The 10,097-nt window shown below is 41.9% G+C and overlaps 1 long non-coding RNA gene across 1 annotated transcript; it reads left to right on the plus strand.

The window, feature by feature from the left end:
• Positions 1 to 48: 48 nt before the first annotated feature.
• LOC121277992 lies at positions 49 to 6,988 on the plus strand. Its single transcript, XR_005943030.1, has 3 exons — positions 49 to 312; positions 1,959 to 2,093; positions 6,863 to 6,988. It is a non-coding gene; the product is annotated as an uncharacterized LOC121277992 (long non-coding RNA).
• Positions 6,989 to 10,097: the final 3,109 nt, after the last annotated feature.

A 10,097-nucleotide genomic window follows, 5' to 3' on the forward strand; every position in this document is an offset into this window, starting at 1 on the left:
TCACGCGGCTCAGCCTTTCGTGCCGGGGGCCGGGGGCCGAGGGCCGAGGGCGGAGGGTGGAGATTTGGGTTGGAATGTGAGCCGGGGTGAGGCCACGTCTCATTATCAAGTCAGCGCACTCATTGATTGACAATCACTCCACTTCAATGTATATGCCAAATATATATGGCATGTTCATACACATCCTCAAAATGAGCACAGCTCCGTATGTTTAAATGGGCCTGGCAGCTGTGTTTACCTGTGCCCCCTTCTTATGTCCTATTGACAGCTCTGCCATTGCAATGGTCCTGATGCTACTGAATGGAGTTGCAGGTAATTTATTTGGGGTTCGCCCTGTACTCATTCTGTCTACCCCCCCCCCTCCTTCCTCCAGGCACCAGCAGGGTCTTTACACTTTACAGGTTGTCATTAGATGAACTGCTTTTATTTAAATTATACCCTTTTGAAGGAGGTGTGTAAACTATGGTTAAAAAACAAAAAAAAAAACTGCGGATGCTGGAATCCCAAAACAAAGACAGAATTACCTGGAAAAACTCAGCAGGTCTGGCAGCGTCGGCGGAGAAGCAAAGAGTTGACGTTTCGAGTCCTCATGACCCTGCAACAGAACTAAGTGAATATTTGGAGAGGGGTGAAATATAAGCTGGTGAAGGGGAGGGGGTGGGGGGAGAGAAGGGGAGGGGGTGGGGGGAGAGAAGGGGGGATGGTGGGGGGAGAGAAGGGGGTGGGGTGGGGGGAGAGAAGGGGGGGGTGTGGTTGTAGGGACAAGCAAGCAGTGATAGGAGCAGATAATCAAAAGATGTCACAGACAAAAGAACACAGAGGTGTTGAAGGTGGTGATATTATCTAAACGAATGTGCTAATTAAGAATGGATGGCAGGGCACTCAAGGTACAGCTCTAGTGGGGGTGGGGTGGAAAGACTAGCAGGGCATAAAAGATTTAAACATAATGGAAGTAGGTGGGAAAAGAAAAATCTATATAAATTATTGGAAAAAACAAAAGGAAGGGGGAAGAAACGGAAAGGGGGTGGGGATGGAGGAGGGAGTTCAAAATCTAAAGTTGTTGAATTATGTAAACTATGGTGCCGTTTGTAGATTAGACTGGTGATTGGGAAGCTCACTTGGGAGGAGTGCTCATGGTTCCAGTTATTTCATCTGGTGCGTGACTTTTGGACGGGGTGGGTGGGGAAGGGGTGAGGGGGTGTTCATACAGATTATTTTCCTTCTCGAATGGGATTATCTATGGAATTCATTGCCACAGAAGGCTGTGGAGGCCAGGTCATTGAGTGTATTTAAGATCGAGATAGATAGATTCTTGATTGGTAAGGGGGATCAAAGGTTACGGGGAGAAGGTGGGAGAATGGGGTTGAGAAACTTATCAGCCATGATTGAATGGTGGAGCAGACTTGATGAGCTGAATGGCCTAATTTCTGCTCCTATGTCTTATGGTCTTATGGGACAGGCTCAAACGCTGCTACTCACATTCGGGTTGACATTCTCTAAATCTGACAGAATTATGAAAAAGGCAAATGAATTCGATTCAGGACCAAAATTCCTTTATGCTAAATACTATCAAAATATTTGTTAATCCTGAAAAGAAAGAATAAGAAGGCTTGAATTTATGTGGCGCCTTTGATAATCGCAGGAAGATCCCACACGCACTTTACAGCCATTGAAGCGCTTCTGACGTGTAGCCACTGCTGTAGGTAATAAAATGCAAACTGACATTTTTACAGGTTCTGTGCTTTTTTTTAATATTGTGAAATTAAGTACTAGTGGACCTGCTATAGTGCTGCACATAGTACAAAACAGAAAGAAAAATTGGGAACTCTGAAAAAAATAGGCTGTTGTAAGAACGTTTTTGTGTGTATTTGTATTTTGTTTTTTAGTTTCTGCCTCATTTGTCTAGAAACCCTTTTCAGTCAGACATTTTGATTTATTTTATTTTGTCTTTTTCTCAGGTGGTATTCTACAGAGATGACCAGAAAAGGAGAAAATACAACCCAGCTGGAAATAAGCAAATTGAAGCATAAGGCTGGAGAGTAGTGTCAGGATCCAGGTGTTCTCTCAATAACAGTGATGATGTCACTTATGAGGTAGTTTTCATAAGGGAATTGAGTCTCATATGAAGTAAAACTGACACCTTTGTACATGCCATGAATAGGGAAAGCATGCCATGGGACTAACAATTATCACTTAAATATATTGCATCGTCAACTACATAAAATGTCCACCAAGTTTTTCAGTCTATTCCAAAAGTTGGTAAATACCATTTAAACTCTTGGCCAGACCATTGTTTCCCAAATAAAAGTTATAGGCAGATTTGTTTACAACTAAAGTAGCAGAAACAGAACTTTGGCAAGATATTAGTACTTTTCTGTGCTAAACAATAAAGATAAAATCAGTTTAAAAAGGGATTTAAATAGACTCGTTTAGAAAAGTATTTCTTACACAGTTCATCATGTGACAAGGATTTTTGATGAAACAGCCTTTCATACACTTTCAATGATGTAATGTTGTACATCAGTGATGATCCCTTTGTTAGCCCATGTCAAATCCTGAAACTGAACTGAACTCAAGTTTACAATTACAACAACAAATTACTGCAGGTGCTTGAAATCTGAAATAACAACTGAAAAATACTCAGCAGATCAGGCAGTATCTTACACGCTCTCCAGTATGAATTTGACGGTGAGTGGGAATAATTGTTGGATTTGAGCTCCAAGTGGAGATGAGAATAGAAGATGCAGAGTTCAGTTCATAAGAGACACGTGGTCCACTTGCAGCACCTTTTTAATTTTTAATAATGAATTTAGAGGGAAATGGGAACAGCAGAACCATTGCCAACATTTGCTGCCGAAGAAAAGGGGGCTGTGATTATGATCCAAAATTGTGCGACACAATGTTGTGTCCAGAATGCTGTGAGGTGCCTAATTGCAAGATGAGGTGCTTTTCCTTGAACTTCATTGCAATAGTGTAGGAGACTGAGGGAATGGAGGTCAGAGTGGGAGTTGGGTGGAGAATTGAAATGACAGGCACTTGCAGACTGAATGGAGTTCCACAAAATGTTCACCCAATCTGTGCTTGATCTCCCCAATGTGGAGGACACTACAATTTAGTATATTTGCTGCTCATGAGGCATTCTTCTTCACTTTCAGAGAACAAATGTAGTTTGGGTGATTCCTTTGTGGAATAACGACAACTTGTATTTATATGGCAACCTCCATGTAGTAAAACATCCCTTATCACCTCTTTTACCTTGCTCCATCGTCCCTTTTGTCATTTAACCTCCCCCAACAGGTTAGGGCAGGCTTGATTTCCACCCTATTATAGGCCTTCACTTTTGTTCTTTCTTCCCCTCCCCATCATGCCCTGGCTTCTTGCTTGCACAAAACCTGTTACAACTCCAATTCTTTTCATCCCTGATAGAAATTTATTGGCCTGAACCGTTGGCCTGGATTTTCATCCTTGAGGTAGGTAGAAGGAGTCAGAAAAGTTCCCAGCTTAGACAGCCTGCCTTGGGAGGAAGCACCCACAAAGGTGGGATCTTCATTGCCGAGAGCTGGAATTGGGCCAGCTGACCTGCGAAAACTTTTGGAGGCAGCCACAGGGGCTGCTGGGTGTGGAGGTGTGCTGTTTAAAAGGCCTGCCTTGGTGCTGTGGGACTTTGTCCCAGTTAAAATAAAAACTAAAAGGCCCTCACCGCTCACATCCCTTCACCCTCCAACATTCCGCATGCCCTATCTATGCCACACCACGCCCCTCAGCCAACCCCTATGGCCTGTCATGCTCCATATGCCAAGCTCTGCCCTTCCACCCACCTCACAAGCCCCTGCATGCCCCCTATGTCAAGCTCTGCCCTTCCACCAACCCCCATGGCCCCTATGCCAAGCTATAGCACTTCCATGCCCATTGACCCACTTCACACTGTTGAGAACCAATGAACCCTGTAGTGACAGTAGGATGTGTAAAAAAAAAGCTTTGAAAAACAGTAATTCATTCATAACATTCTCCTATGTTGAAAAAATATCATTTCACTACAAGCTAATAAAAGTGTCAATCAATCAGATCCTTTAAAAATATCAAGAACAAATACCATTAACCCTTGAAACCACTTAATGTTGTGTAAACAAACATTGTGAAATTGACAGCAGAGATCAGAGACCCTAAGTTGTCAATCAAATAATGTTTTCTCTGGGGTGCAGCTGTTTCAACAAGCTTAATGGATATCTTGGGCCATGGAAGGTAGGTGGAAGGGCAGAGCTTGGCGTAAGGGGCATGAGGATGTCCTTTAAACTTACCTTTTAAATGGTCCCCTCATGCTGGGGTCCATGACTCCCCTGATGGGCCATGACTCTTTAAAAACCTGACTCTATTCCATATAGATTGCAGAGGAGTCAGACAGGTCTATCTAATGGAGATGGCCTGACCTAGGGTGGTGAATATGGGCTTTTGACAGGAACAAGCCCACACTTAAAGGCACTCCCAAAAATAGGCCCGGAAATGGGGTCGGGAATCCTGATATATCCTGGTATCCAGCATTTTTAAAGGGCTCCAGAGTCATTTGACTCAGTGAGAATTAGGTGGTTAAGTTTGTTTCTATCTCCATAGATACTACCTACATGTATTTCCTGTTTTTATTTCAAGTTTAGAATTTCTGGCCCACAAAGATGAGTGCAATCTCAAAGCTGTTATAAATAAGTAATTTGATAAAGGTCATCTGGATATTAAGCCTCCTATAGATTTTTTTAAAATTGCATTTTGAATTTCTCCTTGAACAAAGACCTTTTTATCTGTTTAATTAGCAAAATAATCTAGCCAGTTTTGCCTAGGCAATCTGACTCTGCTCTTTATGTTTCCTTTTGAAGTTGTGTACCGATTGGGTTGAAGTTGAAGTCAAGACACCTTCAAAGTTAACTCTAGTTAGTATAAAATATTATACTATTTTTCCTCTATTAGACAGAACAAAAACTCTGCTTTTATCCCATGGAGAATAAAATAAATAGGTAAAATGAAGGTGGAAAGAATAGAGGAAATTCTGAAAGACAAGCCAATATGGCCACTGAAAAAAAATTTAGAGTAAAACAGTTTTCAAGGATGCTTTCAGAGAAGTTGTTATGGTTTGTGCTTTCTTCAACGCTTATTTTTCCTAAAATGACAGGTGCTACAAGCAGACCATGTCTCTTATGAACTGAACTCTGCATCTTCTATTCCCCGCTCTACTTAGCATAGCTCAAATCTAACAATTATTCCCACTAATCATCAAATTTATACTGGTGGAGCATGTAAGATATTCATTACACTAAACCTCTTTTCAATGCAGAAAACAGAAGTTGTCACAGCATAAGATTACTCTGTACAGCCTACTGTTGTTTAAAAACTTATTTACATCCAAAGGAGAATGGACCTTAACCAGCACAATACTTGTCTTGGAGAGTGAGAAACAATCCACAAGTTAATTTCACTTTTTCAGAAATCCTCTCCCAGTTTTTTTGTTCTGTTGCAATCAGAAATTACATCAGTATCATGAATCCTGCACATATCTTAACAGTTTAATCATTCTGTCCTCCAAAAGATAATTTATTTTGTTATTGATCATTTTTGATCAACAGCCCTTCTGGTTCTCACAGACTTGGCTCCACCTGTAACTTCATTACCAGCTTCTGAACAGATCTCTGTGAACCCACATCCTCCCAGTGAATTAGATACAATGAGACTGTGACTGTGACTGTTAACCCAATTTGTTGAACTGAATCAGCACATCTGTGATACAGGCATAAACTTTGGCTTGAACTAAAAAGCAGGCGTTTCCAGTTTTGCATTGGCCTCATATATTCACTTGGGTACAGAGGTGCTGATCATTCCCATAAGCAGCCTGTGTGTCTTATGTTCAAGATATCTGACATATCAATATTTAATTGTATTTGTAATAAATACAAGCATAATTCAGGCATATAACAATACAGCCTCCACAAAACCATTTGTATTTGTGTTTTTCTTGATATTTTATGCTGTTTCAAGATTTAATTCACTTACATCAGGCCCCATGCACAGATCTGACTACATCCCCAGGTCTACATTGCAAGATTCTGTTGATTGTGCTGGTTCAGGAAGGCTCTTCAAATTATGCCAATTTTCTTTGGTGCACATGCAAGGAGGCACATTTTATATTTTTGATTTTTCATATCAAAATATATTGCTAATTCATTAACTAATTTAGTAACAAACTGATTACTGTTTACACCAGTTAAACGAATAAATGGTTCAGCATAATTCTTTTTAAAGTCATTTTCAGTGATTTTAAAATCAGATTACTCACATGTGGAGGACTGGACACCATTATGAAAAATGCTTATTTTTGGTGATGAATTCATTTTCAACTGGATTAATAAAAATGCACCAGGTTACCACCATTACATAGATCAAAACTTTGTAATGGAAAGGGAAATAAAATAACCAATTGCTTTTTATTACGCTGTCTGATTATGCTTGCTCATGGAAGATTTGACCACTCTGATTATGTAAATTAATTTTAGTGGAAACTTGAAGCATAATCTAACCAGTGCAATTTTGAGTGCATTTTGGGTACAGTTTCCCAGTTACTCCCAAAGCAGAAACTCTAAGCTTATCTATTTTTTCACAGTGTGGTGCAGATTTTCTAACAACGCCTTCTCACCCCCACTACTGTATTCCGTAACATAAAGAGGATGAGTACTTACACTTTTTCCTCTGGTGCCTTTTTACATTCAGTCTGTGAGGTAAGGGATAATATTTCTCCCTGCCTTTCCCTAAGTTTACAGCCATGGGTGATCAGCTGCACTTTCACCATCCTCACTCACCTTGTACTATTCAATTCTCCCCGCAGATCCAGATTAAGGATTCTTGGGGCTCTAAATGCCAAGAACACTTGGAACTCTGAAGCATCCAGTCGGTCTCTGCTCCTGTTCCTCTCTGCAATGCCAGGAAGCCAAGAGTTCCCCTGGTGCTATGGGGAGAAATAGCAGGGTGTATGACTTTTAAATTCATAAGCATAAGTACTTTTCCTCTTTATGTTAGAGCAGGTAAACTTACACTGTTATTCTTACCTTTTCTTGCTGCTCTTGAACTTGAAGATCTCCTTTGAGGTCCATGAAATAGTCAACTTAGAGCTGATTCTGTTATCTACTGACACACACCACAGTTCCTTAAAATGCCAACTTGATTTTCAGTTAAAAATTGCAGCAGAACTTTTAGATTCCAATCATTAGACCAGGCTTTTGAAACATTGCATGTAATCATTTAAAAATGCTCCAACTTTGGCTTGCAACACACCTGGATTTACTACATTTGTGTCTTTTATCATTGATAACTGGCTCATTAGTCTTTTTACTAGTGCAAAATGAGTGCTACAGCTGTGTTATGATTGGTTATTTAGCTGTAATTCCTGTTATTTAATTCATGTTGCACCATGTCTACCAGTGAACTGGGAGCACCTGACGCTTTGATTGGCTGCTGTTAAACATGATTAATAAAGGGTTAAGTCTTTATAAATAATTTAAAAAAAGAAAAATATTCCCTTAAGAGATCAAATTCTGCTAAGGTGGTTCAAGTTTTTTTCAGCTGCAACTATATTAAATGTGTAGCCAATATTCTGTGGTTAATACAAAGGTGCTTGAATACGGATAACAACAGAGCATCTTCTTACGCTCTGGGGGACAAGATTGCTATAATTATCTATTGCTGGACTCTGGGGAGAAAAGAAAAAAATATGGCTGAACACAGATACTTTGAGTTCTCAAACTGCATAGATAAAAAGTAACTGAGATGATACGTACAATTTTTGGCCCATCTTTGAGAAAGTTTACCACAAGCTGGATTTTACTGCCCCTCTTTAGGCATGTTTTTGGTGGGGGCACATGAAATAGAACGAGTGGCTAGCCCACCACCTTCCCACCCACCCCCAACTTGGTCCCCATAATAGAGTAGGCAGGTAGGTGCCAAAATTGGCAGCCTGCTGCAGCTTTTAAATAATTAACGGGCAATTGAGCTTGTTACCAAGCCAACTGACACAGATATTAACACAGAAAAACTCAGCAGATCTGGCAGCATCTGCGGAGAGAGAAACAGAGTTAACATTTCAAATCCACATCACTTCTTCATAGCTGGAGAAAGGTAGAAACGTGATGGATTTTATACTGTTTAAAAGGGGGTGGAGCAGGTGGAGTAAAATAGAAGGTCAGGGATAGGCGGGAGCTCAGGATAGATTTGACAAAGATGTCATGGACACAAGACAAAGGGAGTGGTAATGATAATGTTAAAGATTACAGAAGGTGCTGGAGGTGGCAAAAAGCTAAGACAGCAGAATGTGTTAATAGCAGAACAAGAGTCAGCGCTCTGTGAAAACAAAACATAAGAACAAGTGATAGATGGCCCTGATCATCTATCATACCTCGACTACACCTCCTCAAACCCTCCGCTGCATCTGTTCCAATAATGCTACCTTCCAAAACGGCGCCTCTGATATTGTCTTCCTTTTTCCTGAAACAAGAGGTGCCCGTCAATCTGGTTGACAGGGCCCTCAACCTTGTCCAACCCATCTCCCGCACCTCTGTCCTCACCTCCTTCCCTCCCTCCTGGAACCATGATATCCTCACTTTTCACTCCACCAGCCTCCGCCATTTCCGTCAACTCCAACATGAAGCCACAGCCAAACGCATTTTCCCCGCAACCCCATGCCCTGTCAGCATTTCGTAGGGATGCCCTGATCCACTCCTCCATCACAATCGAGTCCGCATCCCCTCCCCACGGCACCTTCCCATGCAATCACAGAAGGTGCAACATCTGCCCCTTTACCTCCTCCCTCCTCACCGTCCAAGGCCCCAAACACTCCTTTCAGGTGAAGCAGTGCTTCACTTGCACCCCCTTCAATTTGGTCTACTGTATTCACTGCTGCCAATGTGGTCTCTTCTACATTGGGGAGACTGAGTGACCGGTTTTGGAACACCTTTGCTCAGTCTGCAAGCATGATCCAGACTACCCTGTCGCTTACCATTTCAACTCACCGGCTTGGTCCCATGTCCACATGTTCTTCCTTGGCCTGCTCCAATGTTCTAGTGAAGCCCAATGCAAACTGTAGGAACAGTACGTTTCAGCCTTCTGGACTTAACATTGAGTTCAATAAATTCAGACCATGATCTCTCTCCTCCATCTTGATACCTTTTTTAATCCTTTTTTTCCCCCAACTCTGCACCCCCCCCTCCCCCGCCACATCCACCACCCTCCCCAACACAGGGCCACCTGTCACTTGTTCTTATGTTGTGCTTTCACGGAGTGCTGGCCCTTGTTCTGCTATTAACACATTCTGCTATCTGATCTTTATGGCACTATCAGCACCTATCTTAGTCTTTAACACTATCATTACCACTCCCTTTGTCTTGTGTCCTTGATATCTTTGTCAAATCTTTCCTGAGCTCCCACCAATCCCTGACCTTCTATTTTGCTCCACCCCCTCTTAAACAGTCTAAAATCCATTACATTTCTACCCCTCCAGCTCTGAAGGAGAGTCATACAGACTCCAAACGTTAACTCTGTTTCTCTTTCCACAGATGCTACCAGACCTGCTGAGTTTTTCCAACATTTTCTGTTCTTATTTTAGATTTCTAGGATCTGCAGTATTTTGCTTTTATTTTATATTATTATGATCTGTCCCCGCCAGAAAACGGCTGACATTGGCCAGCAGACAGGACAGAGAAATGCCGATTTTTTTTTAAGCCAACTGCTTAAAACTGCCCCCTCCTTAGGATGCAAAATCCCTCGTGGTCCAATACTCCCAACTTCCCGCCAGGATCCATGTCCTCTTCATCCCAGCGCCTGCTTGCAATCCCTGCAGTGCCCACTGATGACTTCTGGGACTTGTAGAGCTGCCAGCCAGCTGGTAGCATGACCAAGGTGAGAAGGGCAGAAGTGCCACTCTCACCTCGGTCTCACCACCAAATGGTTTATTGCTATGGGTTGGCCTTGTTTGAGCAACAGTTGGAATGACTTTGACATTCTTTCTGGGGTGGGAAACAATACATGCCCCCCCCCCCCCCCACACCCCCCACAACAACCCAACCCAATAA

Source organism: Carcharodon carcharias, chromosome 5, assembly GCF_017639515.1.
Source record: "Carcharodon carcharias isolate sCarCar2 chromosome 5, sCarCar2.pri, whole genome shotgun sequence".
NCBI classification, from domain to species: Eukaryota; Metazoa; Chordata; class Chondrichthyes; order Lamniformes; family Lamnidae; genus Carcharodon; species Carcharodon carcharias.